The sequence below is a fragment of the Aotus nancymaae genome, unplaced genomic scaffold, assembly GCF_030222135.1.
Source record: "Aotus nancymaae isolate 86718 unplaced genomic scaffold, 86718_ANA_hifiasm-v0.15.2.pri h1tg000007l, whole genome shotgun sequence".
Lineage (NCBI taxonomy): Eukaryota > Metazoa > Chordata > Mammalia > Primates > Aotidae > Aotus > Aotus nancymaae.
Window position 1 is genome coordinate 38,497,248 of NW_026988418.1, and position 20,511 is coordinate 38,517,758.

The 20,511-nt window shown below is 36.6% G+C and overlaps 1 protein-coding gene across 5 annotated transcripts in view; it reads right to left on the reverse strand.

Annotated features, from left to right (window-relative positions):
* The window catches only part of SLC44A5 (solute carrier family 44 member 5), a 471,551-nt gene that overhangs the window by 317,563 nt on the left and 133,477 nt on the right, over positions 1-20,511 (reverse strand). The window contains exon 1 of one of the 5 annotated variants that reach the window (XM_064372517.1): positions 15,386-15,434. The exons of the other annotated variants lie outside the window; for them this stretch is intronic. The gene's annotated coding sequence lies outside the window, so the exon portion shown is untranslated. Of the gene's footprint in view, positions 1-15,385; positions 15,435-20,511 lie in introns of those variants that run through there. 5 annotated transcript variants of the gene reach the window in all.

The following is a 20,511-nucleotide window of genomic DNA, read 5'->3' on the forward strand; positions in this document are numbered from 1 at the left end:
TCTCTTTGGATTGCTGAAAGGTCCTTGACCAATGGTCTATTAGCCTACAGTGTGGAATAGTCTTGAGATGGCTGATGTAGGCCCAGCTGCATCATGGAGAAAAGTAGGGGTTGGGACTGAAATGGCATAGTCACTGAAACAATAAAGGTCATTTTTTAAAACATACCAGGATGGAGACAGAAACCCATTTTTATCACACTCTGAACTGACTTTAAGTTTTAATCTCTTAAGCAAAGGCTCTCTTTGTTTTTGTTATCACACAATGTCCCATAAATTGTAAGCACTTGGTTAAATGATTATACTTAAGGGATAACAGCATAATATTGTTATGATGAAACACTCTTGAAATTGGAGTGGCATGCTCAGTGGTGGTGCAATCTCAGCTATTTGGGAGGCTGAGATGAGAAGACTGCTTGAGCCCAGGAGTTCAAGACCAACCTGGTAAACATAGTTAGACCATTCTCTAAAATTTTTTCTTCAAATTAGGATGAGCAGGTCAATCCCAAACTCACTTAAACATACTCAATTTAAGAAGACTTTTAAACTTCAAATTTTGAAATTGTTCTTTGACTATTATGCATGCTAATAATGGGCTTCCCTATTACTATTCATCTATTTATTTGTTTTTGTTATCACACAATGTCCTATAAATTGTAAGCACTTGGTTAAATGATTATACTTAAGGGATAACAACATAATATTGTTATGATGAAACACTCTTGAAATTGGAGTGGCATGCCCAGTGGTGGTGCAATCTCTGCCAAATAAATAGATGAATGGAGGATGGACAGAGGATGGACAGAGAGTAGATACAGATGAAAGAATAGACAGGGGTAATTGAAAGAAAGAATGAGAAAGAGGAGGGAAAAGGCCGGTAAGAAGGCAGGAAAAAAGGAAGACATACAATACTGAGAATTTTAACTGGCAATGATAAACTACAAAAAGTCTATTTAGAAGAAAAAAAATTTTTGGTCTAAAAGACTCACAAAATGAAGTAAAATTAAGAGGCATACGTTAAAATAGTACCATGATAGCTAACAAAAATCATTTCCACCACTTTATAGTATGCTTGTAAGAAAATAGAGTGCAGTGGGGCAGTGGATGAGGGGAGAATGTACTATTTTAACAATACGCTATTTTTAAATTATCCATCATTTACTGAAAAAGAAATCCCAACTCTGTCCTATTTTAGACAACACTGTCACATGTTCAAGTTTGCTTTGACAGGGAGAAAGGTTGAGGGTTTTTTAAATTATGACTCAGCAATATATCTCTGAGCTGAGTTGTCCTAACACAGGGTGGCAGGGTTTAAAACACAGTAATATCCAACTTATTAACAGAAAAGCTATCATAAACTCAAAATGGGATGTATGTATAGCAGTAAACTCTGTTCAACCTCACACAAGGACACAAAAGTGGAAAACAAAAATAGAGAGTAGGGGTAGCACTTAAATTTCAAACAGGATGGTGGGCCCACTGAAACATCACACTAAAGTTGGGGGAAGTCAACCACATGATCATTCTTTTAAATACTGTTCACAGATGGGCTATTTTAAAATGCAGTCAAAGCAAGAAAAAGTCTAAAAGCAGGGAAATAGTGTAACGTCTGGGACGACATAAACGTTGGGATGAAGTGCAGACAGCACGGAGGTAGGTGTCAAGGATCATCTGTCATTCTTAATTCTATAAAAATCACAACTTCTCCAGGTTTTATTTCCTCTTCTAAAATGTGAATATCTGTCTGACTTGCCTCTTGAGATCACTTTATAGTGATTAAAGAGCTAATATTTGTAAAAACAGTTTAAAAGCCATAGAGTACTACAAAACACAAAGGAGAATTTGAATTTAAAAACAGCTTAAGACAATGGAGCCTGCCAGTGCCATCTGGTCTCAGGCTGATGCTTGACAGGTAGAACTGAAATTCACTGCCCCAGACTATAATAATTCTCTGGAATTTTTTACTTTGCTCGGTCAGAGAAGAGGAATACACCAAAAAGGTAGAGGCTCAAATATGGGATGTACTGCCATACTGCTGTGGTCTGAGTGAACAGGTGCCCCTTTAGGTTACAAATGCCACTTCCCTACATTCTGGACTCCTTCACATTCTAATGAGAGTATTGGGACAGATATCACATGGGGCTTAATCTGGAAGAACTAGAAAAGAACAATGGACACAGCATATGAGCCATCAGGGACCCTCGTTTAGTCAGCAGCATCTTTTTCTGGTCCTTGGGTTTCACAAAATAATAGAGAAAAAGGACGTACCCTGAAGAAATGCCAAAACAAGAAGAGAAGGAGCAGGAGGAGAGGAAGGACAACATTACAGCAGCCAGGAAAATGGTGATGGTGAAGAAGGTGATTAAAAGAGCTCAGATCTCTCCCCTGCAGAAGAAACTGCCTGAGGAGTCTACAGCAGGTGAAGAGTTTGCAAGATCTTTTAACTGGATAAAATGACTGAAGAGAAGAATGATGCTTGTGACTTCAGTACAAGCAACATATAACAGAACCCAGTTTCTTAACATTTTGAGCAAAATGCTAGGGAGTTCTATGTGTATAATGCACCAGTGTGTTCTGGTATGGCACAAACTGTATAAATTTTGTGAATATGTATCTTAATATATTCATGAAAACAATCAGGACATTAAAAAAATTATAAGTTAAGAATAATTGAGAAATCCCTGTATTTCTGATCGAGCTAACTTTTTTCTTTCCTGGTATAATGTTTTCTAGGGGAAAAGTGATTCAGACAACATACCTCTCTGCTTTTGCTTTATAGAGCCTGCACTGCCAGATTCCTTCAACCACCCCCTCATCGCTCAGGCATCAACTGGCAGTGCTGGTGGACTAACTCCAGCACAAGAATGTGAGAAAATTGCTCTTCCCAGTCTGGTCCTCTCCCCACTCTTTAGTCATATGCAGAATGGCTTAGAATCTGTCCCCAAACAACCTGGAACTAAACTAGATATGCAGCACTCTACTTCCGGAGCTTGAAGGACTTTTTATTCTAAACAAACAGCTTTTGAAACAGAAGGAAATGAAAGAGACCAGCATTTCTTTCTGTGACTTAAAGTGTACTTGCTTCATTTTGGGATGCCTTGGAATCTGTTCACCTCCTATTCTGTTTTTCAAAGTGTGAGTTCTCAACATAAGGGAAAGCAGATAGGGCAGCTCTTGAAGGTAGAAAGAGGGAAAGATAATCTGTCTCACTTCATTTGATTCCCTTTGGAGTTCTGCAAAGACTCATTAGCAGATAGCTAAGATAACCCTAGTACAAATGCAGATAGAAATAAATACATATTGAGCACCTACTATGTGCCAGGACCTAAGCTGCGCATTTCTATTCATTGATTCTACTCAACCATACCCCATTTACAGATGATAAAAAATAAGAACTACCATGGTAGTTCCCAAATGATTGCCAAGACTTCACTGAAGAGAAAATGCTTCTTTTCCTACTGCTTACCTGTTTAGCAATGACTAGTGCATGAGAGCAGTACTTATATGTGCCCTTCAGGTAGCATGTGGATAAGACTCTGGGGACAGGCAAGCCTAGGTTCAAATTCTTATTTGGTTACCTTTGTTCATATAATCTTGAACAAGGAATTTCTACCATTTCCATTACGTTAGCTCTCCTGAGCTGGAGTGCAGTGGCGTGATCTCAGCCCACTGCAACCTCTGCCTCCTGGGTTTAAGTGATTCTACTGCCTTAGCCTCCTGAGTAGCTGGAATTACAGGCATCTGCTACCATGCCCAGCTAATTTTTTTTTTTTTTTTTTTTTTTTTGTATTTTTAATAGAATGGAGTTTTGCCATGTTGGCCAGGCTCATCTTGAACTCCTGAACTCAGGTGATCCACCTGCCTCGGCCTCCCAAAGGGTTGGGATTACAGGCGTGAGCCACCGCACCCAGCCTAAACAATTCTTATTAAAAAACTCAACAACTTAAGACAAATAAGCTAGATGTAAAGGATGTTGCTACTATTATTCCTGTACATTTTTCTAAACTTGTTCACACTTGAGACAATTTTACCCCATAACGGACATTTGACAATATCTGAAGATGCTGTTGATTGCTACAACTGAGAATGGTGATGCTACCGGCATCTAAGAGGCAGAAGCCAAAGTTGCTACTACATCAGACTACAATGCAGACAGCCCTCTTACAACAGAATTTTCTGGGCCAAAATGTTAGTAGTGCCAGTGTTGAGAAACCCCTCTCCAAGGGAGTAAGGTAAACAAAGCTGAAAGCAGATAAATCTTTTAAGATCAACTGATGACATTCTACTTATTTAACAGAAATACAGGTGATATGGTTTGGCCCTTGTTCCCACCCAAATCTTAGGTTGAATTATAATCTGCAGTGTTGGAGAAAGGACCAGGTGGGAGGTGACTGGACCCTGGGAACAGATCTCTGCTGTTTTCATGATAGTGAGTGAGTTCTCACAAGATCTGGTGTTTAGAATTAGTATGGCACTTCCTCCTTACTCTCTCTCCCCTGCTACCATGTGAAGATGTGCTCACTTCCCCTTCACCCTCCCACCATGACTATAAGTTTCCTGAGGCCTCCAAAGGCATGTCTCCTGTACAGCCTATGGAACTGTGAGACAATTAAACCTCTTTTCTTTATAAACTACCCAGTCACAGGTAGTTCTTTATAGCAGTATGAGAATGAACTAATACAATAAGCAAGATTTTATGTAGACAGACCCTTAAAAATACTCATGTACTGTGATCTAGTCACTTCACTTTTAGGATTTGCCCTCATTAATGCACCCAAAAATTTTCATAAGAGCAAATTGGAAAATTCAAAATAGCTACTTGTCAATTTTAGATTAGGTGATTATGGAAAAGGTGACCATACAATTTGTTTCCCAAACTTGTATGATTTGAGGAGTAAAGGAGGGTGCTTTAATAATTTTGCAGGACAATGGTCATATATCAGGATTTCTCTGGGCAAGAAAGGATACATGGTTCCTTGGTTATCAGAGAATATGAAAATAAAGTATGTCACATTGCTATTATGGAATGATATGTAGTCAGCAAAAATATTTTAAAGAATATTTAACAGATAAGGATATATATTATAAAATTTGATTAGTAAATTTTATATCCAGCCTTGTAAATTTTACTAATCATATTTTATAATATATATCCTTATCTGCATTGAAAAAAAGAATGGAAAGATATAGTACATCACATTTTTAACATGGCTTCACTGGCTGTTGAGATTACAGCTGATGTTTATGGTTTTTCTCTATATTCAAAATTGCCTATAATTTTTTAAATTATAAATATATCCTGCTTCTTTAGGAAGAAATGTAATTCAGTTCCAGTTGATGAGGGAAAGTTATTCTTCACAGAACAATGCCAACTAATAAATATAGAAAAAACAATATAAATTAGAAAAATCACACTTTTATTTTTTTTAAAAGAAATAATTATTTCAGACAAAGATCATCAATTCATTTTAAAATATTTAGGTGAAAGACTGTTGAGGTCACAAGGTTTTAAGGTATTAACCCAAAAGTTAGTGGCTAATTGCAAAGTGAAAAATAAACCTCATAGTGAAGAGATCCAGTGATGACCATATTAACAAAGTGATCAAATTTAACATCATTTTAGAGAAAAATCTGGCATTATATGCCTTCTGTTGTGATGTAACATGAAATAAGAATGAAACTTATGCAATATCCCGGCCAAAAATGTTTAATTTAAATCTAATTAAGCCATTAGAACCATTTTGGTTTATAAGAAACCCAAAGAAGATAAGAACTAGGAGAACCACAGCATGCAGAAGAAATCAGACAAATCCAGAATGTGGGACATTCTACAATACAACTGTCCTGCAATGTCTTCAAAAAGTAAATGCTATAAAAAAGAAATAAAGGAATTTTGAGATTAAAAGACACTAGAGAGATATAACAGCAGAAGACAATCTGTGAACCTTGTTTGAAAAAAAGAGAGAGAAGGGGAGAGAGGGATAAATGTCATCTTTAAATAGTTGGGGAAATTTGAATATAAATTGAATATAAATTGGTTATATTATGGTGTATGTGGATATAATATGAATATAAATTTATCTTAGATATGATGATGGCATTGTAGTTATATGAAATATTATGGTAAATATTATGTCTTCAAATTATTTTCAAGGTGTTCAGAAAAAAAGTACACATACTTACAGATAGCTATACAAAGTAAATATGGCAAAACATGAACAGCTGCTGAAAAAAGGTAATGAGTATATAAGTGTTCACATTGTACTATTCTTTCAATCTTTCTCTATATTTAGAAAATGTTTAAAGTTAATGGAAAAATATCCAAAAGGTATGTTTAAAGTAATAAATTTGAAGCAGTGTGATTACATTTAAAGCAGCATAATTAGGAGTCCCAGAGTTAACCTTTATCTTTCCAGGTCTGATGTTTAAGTTACATGGAACTGGTGAATCTGCAGCCATTCCCTTATCCTGCACACCACTTCAGGCCAGCTTTTCCAGTTTCACTTCCATGGGTCTCATCACTTCCTGTGATATATTTCAGTTTCCATCCTCTCCACCACAAATAGTACCACCTTCTTCTACCTCCTCCATCTTTTAGGGTCCTTATCTCCCCAAAAACAATGGCACTAGAGCACATATTTATCAGTAACTAACTTCCTTCTAGTAGCAAAAACAGTTATTGTAAATCAGTTACTCCCAGATACCCCCTACTTTTCCCAGGCTACCTCACAGTTAGGTTGGGGTCATGTAACTGGCTCAGACGGAAAAGGCCAGTTCTAGGCCAAGAGAGCCATGAGCCATGCAGCCACTTCCATCCTTGTCTTCCTTAATTGCAGAGCCCAATAGTGTGGCAGCAAAATGAAGGAAGATGCCCCATTCACATTAGACTGTGATATGAACAAGAAATACATTTCTGTTGTGCTAAAGCCACTGAGATTTCAGGGTTTGTCTATTACAACAGCTAGTCAAAATTTCTTAGTTTCTAAACCTTTCTGAGAGGCTAACAGGAAACCCCTCTACTATTGCATCCAGTTAACCCTTTCTTTGAATATTGCCTTTAATATGCAATTAAGAAAAACAATTGGTGTTCCCTCAGAAAATGTGTATCTCCCACAATTTTCAGAATAACACTACCCAATCTTCCAAATCTCTACTTCACATAGAAACAAGCACATTTGACCACTTTCTCAAAAAGAAAAGGAAAACAACTGGGTGCAGTGGCTCACCCCTGTAATCCTAGCATTATGGGAGGCTGAGGTGGGTGGATCTCCTGAGGTCAGGAGTTTGAGACCAGCCTGGGCAACATGGTGAAACTCCATCTCTACTACAAAAAATTAGCCTGGCATGGTGGCATGCACCTGTAATCCCAGCTATTCATGAGGCTAAGGCAGGAGAATCTCTTGAACCTGGGAGGCAGAGGCTGCAGTGAGCCGAGATCTCACCACTGCACACTAGCCTGGGTGGCAGAGCAAGACTGTCTCAAAAAAAAATGAAAAGGAAAGGAAAGGAAAAAAGGGAAGGAAGGAAGAAAAGGAGGGAGAAAGAGAGGAGCGAGAGAGAAAAATAGAGAAGGAAAGAGAGAAAGAGCAAGAAGGAAGGAAGGAAGGAAGGAAGGAGGGAAGAAAAAGGGGAGGGAAGGAGGAAGGGAGCCAGGGAGGGAGGGAGGAAGGGAGGGAGGGAGGGATTGCTTAATAGGCTGAGAAGTTCTTTGCCAGGACTTCTACACATCCTCCTTTATTGGTCAGATGTGTCATATCCAGACACATAGAAAGCCAAAAAAGCATTAAAATTGGCTACAATTTGGTTACTTGGGAAAAAAACATAATATTTTCTTAGAAAAAAATTCCAAGCCTAAAAATGAATTATTGCCTTGAACAATGACAGCATTAATCCTGGAAGAAAACTATCTGGCTGGCTCTATGTGAGAATTCAAATTTCTTGATTTCTTTACCACCTATTGATTGGCAACATTTCCAAGAAACAATTTTACTTATTTCATTTTAAATCGATTTCTCTTTTTAGCAAGACTGTGCTTTTTGAGAGCACTGAGGCAAAAAAAATCATTTAATTTTACTTTTTAAAATCAATGTCTACAAGACCCTTTCAGTCAATGGATTACCCTTGCTATCCATTAGACACTTTTCTAGGCTGTTCACTGACCTTTTGTGTCTCATATAAGATTGCAGCACTTTTAGTCTTACATCAAATGTTTTTGTCATTTTCCCCCTTTGCTCTTTCTGTCACTTTTAAGTTCTGAACTTCACTCTGTAATTGCTCAGCTTCTCTTTTGAACTTGACATGTATTATGTGTCTTTTGTGCCCTTAATTACATTTTGCACTCTGGGGTTCAACTGTGTTGGTCTTTTCTAATCCTGCTATATTGATTGCTATACATCAAGCCTCCTTCCCTCTGGGAACACTATTTATCTTTAAACTATTTTTCTTTCCGATACTGAGAACCACTGAATTTCTTTCTACTGCTCTTTTCGGGAAATTTCAGACTATCCACAGTTGTGATGACGAAGATGTATTCACTAGAATCACAATTATTTTTCTTTCAACATGAACTCTATGTGCATATTTGAAAAAGAAATCAAAGTGACAAAATGTAGAAAAGATATATGTGTCAAGAACAGACAAGACATTTTCAGAATAGGGAGCAACAAAAATATTTTATAAAAGTATGAGAAAGAGGGAAAAAGTATGGTTTCTTAAGGAAATATATTACGGGAAACATTGAGTTAAAGCACAGTATAAACACATGAACTTTACAAAAGTAAGAGTAAACAACTTTAATGTCTAGTGCACCAAACACAAAAGCACTAGCTGTGAAGAGTGATATCATTTGTCAAATGCAGGCAGACGTCCTGTCCTATGTGAACATTACAACAGTCTCCTCATTTGTCCCACTCTACCCAGTATTATCTCCCTCCAACACTTCTCCAGAATCCAGACAGAGTCCTTACCATAAAATGCACACCTTTAATCATTTCTCTCCTGGAAAATTTTCAATGACTCCCCATTCTAGAATAAAGCCCAAATGCTTACAAAACCCTATGTATCTATCTGGACCCTGTTTACTTTTCTTTCTTCACTTCTAGCCACTTTGCTTTCTTTCCAAAAGCTGTATGTTCCAAATAAAATGTTCTTATGGCTTTCCTCTGGACCTTTGTATACATTGGTTTCTCAGAATGCTCAGAACCCCAACTCCTCTAGGTCTGTTTATTGCTTATTCATCTTTCATGTAGATGCCTCTTCTTACCTGACTCGAGTAAAAGTTAAGCAGCTCTCTTTTGTATGTTATAATAGTTCATTGTATTTCTCTTATCATAACACATAACTCACTCTTACATTATCTTGTTTACTTACCTGCAACCCACTTTATTCCGCATGCAATAAAATGGTAATGATAATATTTATCATTTTTGCCCTGATATCCCAGCACCCAGCAGTGTACCTAGCACCTAATGAAGACTGATAAATGCTTTGTTGGATGGATGTTGTGCAAATATTTAGTAACCCAAGGTCTAATTTCAACCTCTAGTTGCAATTCTTGTTATAAATCTCTCCAAAATAAGAATTAGCAACCATTAGCATGGGCATTAAAAATGGCTCATTAGCAGGATATCTTTGGGATATTGGACAGTTGATGCCAATAGTGATGTATATTTTATCACTATTATCTCTTTCCTGCTAGCCCTTATGGTTAGTAGGAAAGAGATAATAGTGATAAAAGACAGCCATCATGTTCAAAATTCAGCAGCTGGGGTTCTCTTAGCATCCACACAGTCACCTTCACTTGTTTAGAGGTACTCATTTAGCCACCACAACCTCCCAGGTTCTACTCTACAGGAGAATCAGGGCGGCCCAGTAAATGCCATCACCTACAATTTTTATCCTGACAATAGGATGGATTAAGCATTTTAGAAGGAAAAGCACTCCTTCCAAAGGCTGTCAACCTCTTTCCATTGTGTAATGAATCAGTCTACTTTTCTGTCTTAGTAAATTTAGTACAATAAGAAAAATTGCATCTCTTTGGAATGACTAAGAAGCTTATAGGATCTCAGGGTCCTCATCCTGGATATAGTAACCTGGGAACTTAAGATTTAAAGATAGAGAAAAGTGGCTCAAAGCTGTACTGGTTCCCTCTAGAAGTCTCTGAAATCAAAAACTACTTAATTCAAAATATTCTTCTTGATTTTAAAAACTTCATTCCCTTCTTTTCAAAATTTCTCCTCCAAGGGCAGGAAATTGAATCAATGGGGGGTACAGTAAAGGGAAACTGTAATGAATCAGATTTGGAATATTTACATATTGAAGTTTATGCTCTAAAGTATCAAATTTAGTGACTCGGGAGAAAAATTCCTTTAAAAATTATGTGAATGTTATTAAGTACACCTTGATTTTGCAAGAAATGACATTTTTTAAATGTCAGGAAAGGTAATAAGAAATAAAGAAAGCCTTTGAGCATTTGGAGGAACAAATTCAAATAAAAATACTTTTCATTATTATTAACAGAAAGGAGAAAAACATGAAAATTATCTGGCTTACTGCCCAAACTAAGGGTATCACTGAGAAAGTATTTTCACTCCTCATACTACCAAGAGTATAAGAATTCTGCTACCAAAAAAAAAAAAAAAGTGAAGCTCCATGTCCAGGAGAGTGGAGGTAAAGCAAAATGCTACTCAAAATATTGATAATTTATTAGTAAGTGTAATTTAAAATCAAATGCTTTTTGAGTTATAGAATGTAGAATAATCAACCTTTCAGAGTTAAAATGGGCCATGGATTTTCAAAAAGAACATCAATAGAAATAAACTGTAGAAAAGCCATTTGGACTGTCCTAAATCTAAAATAGCCCTACTTCTCAAATATGTCTGTTCATGTGCTTCTTTTTATGCCTGACTACAAATTTGCCGACAGATATTGTGTCTCTTAATAGTCAAACTTCGATATTTCTTCTTTGTTTACCCAGTATTGCTCTCAGTGGTACCTCCTGATTTTACACTTACCAAAAACTAAACTTGGGTACTTTACAAGTGATCCTGACATTTCCTAGTAACTCCTTATTTCCTCAGATGCTATAACTAGCAACTAATTCTTGAATTTTTTTTCATACCTGACAGAGCCGACAATCCCATCCTACGACTATCCAAATTAATAAGGTTCAGCCATGAAAGTGAGTCAGAAGTGAAGTCACATACTTGGACCAGTGATGGAAAGGTTGCGCATTTGAACAGAAAATTAATGGATATTAAAGTTAGGAAGTATAATGGACATCAAAGTTAGTGTAAGGTGCTTTCCTGCCCAGAGATTAGAAAACCTGACAAGTCTAGAACCCTAATAACCACAAATGGCCTATTGCAGCTTTATCAAGATGTGCTCCATGGAACAATAACATGGGAAGATGTCCTCCAGATTGGCTTTCATGAGCAATAAATGTAGAAGCAGCTACACAACACAGCTCTTCCCTTAGAGATTCAGAACATGCATCCGCATATTAAAAGATTTTTTAAAGCCTGTCCATAAATAGACCTATTTATTTTTCTTTAATCTGGTATTTAACCTAGTATCTGCCAAACATTTTCGAAAATATTTTTAATTTGTATATATTTATCTTGCAAAATATGCTGCCAAGCTTTTTTGACCACTGAATATCTATTAAGATCTCAGAGAACTGGTATCCCAAGGAATATGCTTGAGAAAAAGCTGACCTGCTCAGCCATTCACATATGCTGCTGCTTCTTAATCACCTAGGGCTACCCTATAAGGCCAGGCATTGTCCACATGATGTTCTAAAACCGTGTTTCTTAAACTTCTACATGCATATGAGTCACTGGGATCTTGCAAAAAGATAGATTCTGATTCAGTAGGTCTCAGGTGGGGTCTGAGAGTTGGGGTTTCGAACAAGCCTTCAGGTGATGCCAATGCTGCTGGTCCCTGTCACACTGGAATAGCAAAGCTCTATAGGAAACTGGCAATGGGAAAATCTTCATATTTCCAATCTCTTTATCTTACCATTCTTAATAACAAATCTTCCTGAAATACTACTTTCATTATTTCATTCTGATGGTCAAAACTTGTATGATTCCCTCTACTCTTCCACATTAGTCATTCAACAATAGACATTTATTAAACGTTCATTGTGTGGCAAATAGATAAAGAATGCCTCTGTCCTTGTGTACTCAAGAAAAAAGTGGGTTAGAAACAAGGCACAGAATACTGGGAGCCAAAACAGTAGAGAATGGCTAATTTCAGTGATTTGAATGTGCTATATGACTAGACCAATGATTCCCAAAGTGTGTTGCCCAAACCATCAATGTCAGCATCACCTGGAAACTTGTTAGAATGCCAGTTCTCAAGGCTCACCCTAGACCTATTTAATCAGCAACTTCAAACCACTGGATTAGACAATCAGTAAGTTTCTCTCCAGCTCTAAAATTCTATCATTTTGACTGCTGATAGCTTTTTCAACAAATTTTATTACCCAGACTTTATAAACTAAAAGCATAATCTCTGGAATTGATTTCCTGGATTTAAAATCCAGCTCTTACACTTAATTGCTGTTAAGTTGTAATAAGCTCTTACAACTAATTGATGTTACTTCAGTTGTCTATGCTTCAGATTATCATCTATAAAATGAGAGTAATAATAGTACCTGTTTTCATATGGTTGCTCTGAAAATTAAATAAACTATAATAATATAAGTAGCTCACCAGGCAAGATGCCTGGCATGCAGTGCTTCAGGTCATAACACAATCATTACCCTCCTATTAAGGCCATTTTTTCTCCTTTGCAGTTTTTATTCTCTAACATATACTACATATTTAAATTGCTGCTTCATTTACTATCATTTTCCATTAGAATGTGAGAGCTATTAAGCTGCCAAAGATTTTTGTCCATTTTGCTAAGAGCTGTATCCCCAGTGTTCAGTATAGTGTTTGGCACGTTATAAGCACTCAAAAAAATATTGGTTGGGGCTGGGCGTGGTGGCTCATGCCTGTAATCCCAGCACTTTGGGAGGCCAAGGCGGGCAGATAGCCTGAGCTCAAGAGTTTGAGAACAGCCTGGGCAACATAGCAAAACCCCATCTCTACCAAAAATACAAAAAATTAGTATATATTGGTTGGATAAATAAGTGAATAAATGTTAACTATTATTAATATTAATATTATTACTATTAATTAGCAATATAAACTTTTTTATTGAAACAATTTCTACTTCTTTCTTGTCACAAATTGCACTTATGTCCCATTCCATGCTCTACTCAAATTATTCCCCATTTCTAAGATTCCCTTCTGTCTAAATTCAGCCCATTTTAGACCCTGCTCAAGTACTGCCATTTCCTTTAATGTTCTCTAATGACTGAATAACTCCGATTCTAGCTCTCTAACTCTCTGAATGTCTACATTGTTTACTTCAACTGTCTGTGCCATACAATTCAGCACTTAATTATCTTAATCTAGTGTCAGTAAAATGAGCAACGTTTAAGGAATTTACTGAGTCTGTATCATTCATACAATAAATATTCCATGAAAAATTAGAGGAATGAGGCCCCAAAGTAAACAATAAGAAACTTTACCATTAATTATCCATGTTGTCCTCAAATAATAAAAAGAGCACTTTACATTTTACAAAGTGCCGTTAAGCCTGTTGGAATCAAAATGGAGTCCCTTATGTTTTTTAAAAAAAAAAAAAATCTGACAGAGTCAGGGAAGGCTATGAAAAGAAAAGGCTCTCACACTTGTATAACTGATTACAAAACCTATCACAAAAAACCGCAAAAACCAAAACCTTGCACAAAGGCCATTGCACACTTGCCCCCCAAAAAAATACTTCTGCAAGGTTACCTACCAAGCAACTATTTGTCCAACCTCAGACTGATGTCATCCACGTTATTGGTCTTTGTAGCCTAGGATAACAATTTCAAAGCAATTACATAATACTGCTCATTTTTCCTGTAAAAACCCTTTGTCTTCCTTTGAATACACACATAGCTTACTATGCACATTCTCCCCATTGCAATGCCCTATTCTTGAATATTTTCTTTTAGAGAGCCTATTTAGGTTGACACACTTTTTAACATATCATTTTAGTTTTGATTAGATGATCTCAAAGACTATGTATCCTTGGTCTCAAATTTTCAAAATGTCTTTAGGTAAACTATGAATAGACCATTTCTTGAACTGGAAAAAAACAAGAATAAACTGTGAAAGTCATAAAAGAAACAGATAATTACCTAAGAAGTTGTCAAGTTCAGGGATGGAAAGTAATTGGTCCTTTTCCCTGAGTCCTCCTGACAACTGGGTCTGCAAGAGGCGTCACCATCATCCCCATACAGCACTCGAGACAGACATTATCAATTGATCAGAGCTGGCAGAAAAGGGGACACCTATTTGCCATCCTAACTAACTGTAACCATTCTGCTTCTAAAGGTAAAGGAAATAGATATTTAAATTTTTAAAGTGTTTTACCCTTTACAAAGCACTTGTTAAAGTCATCAGAATCAAAATGGAGTCACTTATGTAAAAAAGAAAACAAAATAGAGGTGGGCTCTATTTGTCCAGGTACATACATGGTCATACATGGTGGCAGAACGAAGACCTGAGCCAGCCTCCTGGCTCTGTCCAGGGCTCTCTGCCCCTCCTACTCCATTTCTGAAATTCAGTACCTACATTTTTATTCCAAAGCAATCAAAACATAAGAAGCAAACCTTTGACAGAGAGTTTTCACATTAACGCTCATGAATATAATGCTGAAATGAAAAATGACAGCTTCAAGTCAAGTGACAGACAGGGTTGGTTAGCCCGTTATTTTTTCAGTTCAGTTTATTTACCTAAACCTAGAACGTGTCATGACTGGAAATAGACAAAATAGATTGTTCTAATTCCGCTGTCCTAGAAAAAGAAAAGGAAAATAGTCCTCATTAACAGGAACTGGGCTCAAATCCAGTCCTGAAATAACTTCCATTACTGAACCAACTTTTTAAAGGTGACTTTTTCTGTATTAATGGCAAAGCACCATTTTAAACATAGCTTTAATTACTCGGTTTAAATTATAGGAAAACATAGGGTTGAAGAAATATGGAAAAGAGGTGAGAGAGAGACATAAACATCTATTTTCATATAATAATGACCATTTCCTCACTGTGGAAATGATGCCCACATTATAATTTTCCAGAGCCTCTCTCTGAGTCATAGTTTCCAAATATTAAAATCACCTCTATAATGCAGTTGGAATAAAAACTGACTTGTCAAATTATACCTAGTCAATTGATAATTCTATCTTGATTAACTCTCATTTTTTTAGGCATACTATAATTGAAGCTGCTTTTTAAAAAAATCATCATCTAACACAGTTAGAAATTGCCCCAGCACTGTCTGCTTACCCGAGGAAACCAGGATAACTGGCAGTTCTGTTACTTCAGAGTTAATCCATTTTAGCAACTATGTTACTTAGTTACAAGGTACCAGCAGTTGGTCCTATAGTATGTCCTTTCGCCATGAGAAGGTGAGCCTGAGGCATATTTGAGGGAAGAAGGAGGAAAACAGCAAGTACACAGAATCCCTTCTCCTCCCCATGCACACTGCCACCACCCTGGGAGAAAGGCTGAATCACAGCTCAAGTTCAGGGTCTGTGCTGCCCCTCCTTCATGCAAAATGGCAGTCAGTTCTAGGGTTCTTCCATCATGTGAGTATACACAGAAACAATGCCAAAGGCCCTCAGAAAAATCCAGCCACAAAGCTGGAGTGATTCTCACCTTAGCCTCCTAAGTTAGCCCAGAGATCAACTGTGTACCATGAACTGGGGTCAAAGCAAGAATGACACCAAGATTTCTGGCTATATCCCACCATGCTAGCCTGGGCATGGCTTCTTTAGACAAACAGGGTAGCCAGGACAAATTTTGACTTCTAGAAAGTAGACTAGTATTTCCTGAAGAACGGTGCAGGATACTTTGGAGAACTCTGATTTTTAGCCTAGTCATTACAAAAAATCAGAGATGTCTCCCCCTGTATCACATTACTGAATGACTTTTTCAGGCAACACATTTAATCATCTGGAAAAGAGTACAAGTTCCCCAACTCATTCAGCAGAAACATTTTTAGTAGTTGGCATCTAAGACACCATTCACAATCACCAGAAATCCTTTAAAACATTACCTCTTTCATAATAAAATCTGAGGCCAGGAACAGTAGTCCATGCCTGTAATCCCAACACTTTGGGAGGCAGAGGTGGGAGGATTGCTTGAGCCCAGGAATTTGTGACTGGCCTAGGCAACATATCAAGACCCCATGTCTACCAAAAAAAAAAAAAAAAAAAAAAAATTCCTTGAGAAATGGCTATATGCTTGCTAAATCCAACAAAGTAGGTAGAAAATAAGTTTAAGAGTAGAAAGGACTTGATTTGGAATTACAGTCTGGTCACTTCTTAGCTCTGCAACCTTGAGCAAATTACTTAATATCTCTCAGTCTAACTTTTCTCTTTTTAAAAATAATCATAATAAAACTAATTTCACAGTGGAGACCTGAGGATTACATAAAAAAAAAAAATAGAAAAAGTGTCTTCATAAAAATACCTGGCCCACAATAAAAAACTAAATAATTATTATTTTCTTCTCCCATTTTCTTTTTACTAGTAAAGAAAATATCTATGCCAAATGATTTTGAATATTGTATATAGCTTAAAAACTTAAGTAACATGCCAGTGTCTTATCTATACAACTGTTGTTTGTATTGCTAATTTGAAGCAACTACTATTTATGTATGATTTTATGTATGATTATGTATTTATTTATGTGAGATTTGAATGAATTATAACTCTATGCAATCATCTAGTTGAACAATTCAAATTGGTACCATAATCTGGATCTCCTTTTCCAGAAATATATTGCAATTTTATTTCTCTCCCAATCAGTCTCATTATGATGGAAGAAAAAGAGGGAAAATATATTCCTCATCAATTGAATAACACCAATGTGTTACAGCCTGTTTTCCATTGAGTCTGCTTCTTTTGTGTTAAATAACATGTAATTCTCAAAGTATTTTTGCTTATCTGTCTTCAGGGCCTGCTTATGGCATCTAACATTGCAAATATATCATTCTATTCAGTTTTAGAAGCAAGTATGTACAATCCTGAAAAAGGAGGAGAGAAAGAAATGCATGTTTGATGAATCTAAAAGAGTAGGGTCAAGGACAACAGCAGGCTTGTCCATCTGCCCATCATCAAACTGAACTGTGTCCACTAGTTATCAGCAGGAGGAAGCCAGTGGGTATCACACTAAAATTGAATTTCTGCCACTGGGAAGACAAGGTGGTAAGGAGAGAAGAAATTGTTTCAGAATCCATTTCTGCTTAGGCATGATGCATATAAAGAATTGTTGCTTGTTTCTTACACATAAAGTATAAAACGTTTTTCATTTTTTTTCATTTATTAAACATTTTCTGAATGATTTTTAGAATCTAGGCACTGTGCTGGCCACTGTGAATATGAAGAATAATTTATTTCTTTAGCGATTCTGTTTTATGAGGGGGACTGAGAAGTAAACAAATAATTATAATACAGTAAGATGACAGCTAACATACATGCAATGTGCTATGGGAACCCCAAGAAAGAAGTAATGAACTACACAAAAATATGGCAAGTTTACAAATTTGTGAGGCATCTTTGTAACGGGCTATGCTAACTTCTCTGTAATATTCCAGCATTGATGCCAACACTGCTACAGGAGTGAGACCAACCACAGAAGTAGAATAGAAAATCCAAAAATAAACAGATGGATCTTGATTAGTTATGTTTGTCTTAGGGTAGGAGAAAAAAGTCTTCATTGTCTTTATTTTCATTTATTACAGTCTTTTTAATGTGTATGTATGTTTAATTATGATATCATTTTAACCTTAGTAACAGCATCTAAACATCTCAGCCTCTGTATTCTCTATCAGTATGCTTGAGGGTGTGACTACTAGAAAACATAGATACAGATACGATATAAATGAAGATATAGATGTATATGCAGATATTGAGATAGATTTAGATAGTTTCTTGTCTCTGGAAATACTACTTGCAATATAATTTTTTAAATTTACAATAAAAGCATTGTCTTTTAGGCAATTTCCTAAGAGAAAAGTGAAGATAAGGCATAGCATTTATTGGCACTTTGAAAAATTAAGATGTTAATACAAATACATCCTTAGTGTGCTTTTAGACATATTATAAAGGCTTCTTTTCAATTACAGAAATGAAGAATGAGCAAATTGAGGCACTCCAATTTAAGCTAAAGTAGAAAGTCTGGGTAAACTGTCAGCTTACAAATCCTGTTTAAATGTCTATTGGCTTTGTTACTAGCACACAAATTTGGAAACAAAATTTACATCAGTTTCTGATAAAATTTATTTTTCCTCTTTGAGGCAATTTTTGGTACTAATTTACCCAAGTCTCATCTTAGTTATTCCAAGCATTCTGTGTTGTTCCTGAAACCATACATTGCCCTGGAGGGAGCTATCTGTGCAATCATACTGGTGTTCCCCATCCATGGCCCCTGCCCCAGTCACAGGAGCCAATCACACATTCTGAAAGGTAGTCCAAGGCATTTGCTTGCCCCAGGAGCACCAGGGTTTTAAGCACCATGCTTGCTCAGGGTCTCAGTCCACTTTGAAGAACCCATTCCAAAGAGTAACAGCTGTCACTTTGCCTGGCTCTGTCCTGGTGGACACCAAAACTTAAATGCTCTATCCCCTGACAAATTCAAGAGAATATAGTCACATTGTTATTATTATCCATCAGTTGTACAAGACATAAAAGGTCCTAAACTTTACCTCTAATCTCTACTTTAGTCAGATAATTAACCTTTTTCACATGCTAAAATTTCATTTGTACCTTACCCACATGTAATGAAAACCACAATGCCTGTGGATATAGCCTCATGTTTTTATTCTTTTCATCTGCCAACTCTGTATAAGTAATTTGGGGTCACTGTTCTCAATGTATTTCTGTTTCAATAATATCTAGCACAGTTTCACAGGCACCTTTATTTTTAATGAATGTTTTCTATTGATTGTGGTGGTGCTGGTGGTGTTGCCAGCCTGTCTGTTCCACTCCAACAAGTATCCAAGTGTTGTCCTATCAGCAAATAAAGTTTTGCCAAGATCTATGTTATTTTTCTATGATTTTTGTTGTAGATTTCTAGCCAACATAGTTTTTAATTCACTGCATATGTAAAAACTGCAAAAAATGGAATTTAAAAATAAAAAGTAAATACTCTTACACAGTGAGCTGAGTAATGGTTCAAGCCCAAGGAGCCTGACTCATAAATGCTACAGAGAAAGTCATTCATTAACTTAAGGTCAAAGACATGTAAGCTACTTGACAATAAATGGAAGTCAACAGAAACATTAATTAGTGGAAATGTTTAAAAAGTAGATGCCACTGTGAAAGCAATGGCTTATTTCTTTTTAATGAAAGGTGTGATATTGTGACATGGTAAAAGCCCCATAAAACTGCATACCTCAACCATACCTCGGCTTTCTGTTGAAACTGCTCTCTGTAACCCTAATGTGACAGGCAAGCAGTCCAAACCCACGCCATCTTGGCCCCTGTGACTTGTAATAAGTAATTAAGGTCTGTGATTTCCACCCTACCCAGACAATGTGTAAACAAATGCTTATCTTGACTTTTGTGAACCACTTAAGTAATAATCAGAATGTCAAAAGTCCCCTGGCCCTCGGAATGTTCTGAGTCCCTCACCCTCATCTCCGCTCAGGAGGTGATTTACAGAATCCACTAGCCCTCGGAATGTCTGAAGACTCTCACCCCCACCCCCACCCCTCATCCTCATCCCCGAGGTGGTTTTACTAGTATAAAATGTCTTGACACCCACTTTTCGGGGCCACGGGTTGGAGAGACGTGAGTCCTCCATGGCTGCCAGCAATAAAGACCCTGCAATTTGGCATACTCTTGTCTTGGTGTTGACTTTCTACGCTCAGGCCAGTACAACAATATCTCTTCTAGGTTATGTATAATAATTGCCAATATTCAGAAAAAAGGGATAAATAAATGAGCAACATGGAAAACACCCAACTTACGAGCATCTCCAAAACTCCAAGAGCATACCAGTTGTATAGTACTGAGAAAGTATTTTCACTTACAGTATTGTTAGACATAGTCGCTAAAATGTCTAGTATTTTCCCTTATGGTATTGTTAGATACTTTGCTTTTCAGCTCACATAAGCCAATCTAAACCATAATGTTGAAGTATGATATTGCCCTGATAATTCCATATTAAATTCACCTAACCTTTTGTAACACATTTCTGAATTTCTATCTGTGAATAATAATGAAAAACACCATTTATTGAGCATATATGTACTACTGAGGCACCGTGCCAGTTCAATCCTTACCTCAGTCTGTGAGATAATTATTATTATTATTTATTTATGGATGCACAAACAAACCTAAAATTCTAAAATAATCTGCTATAGGTGTAAGTATCTTAATAATGCTGTATGTATGCAGAAAAGA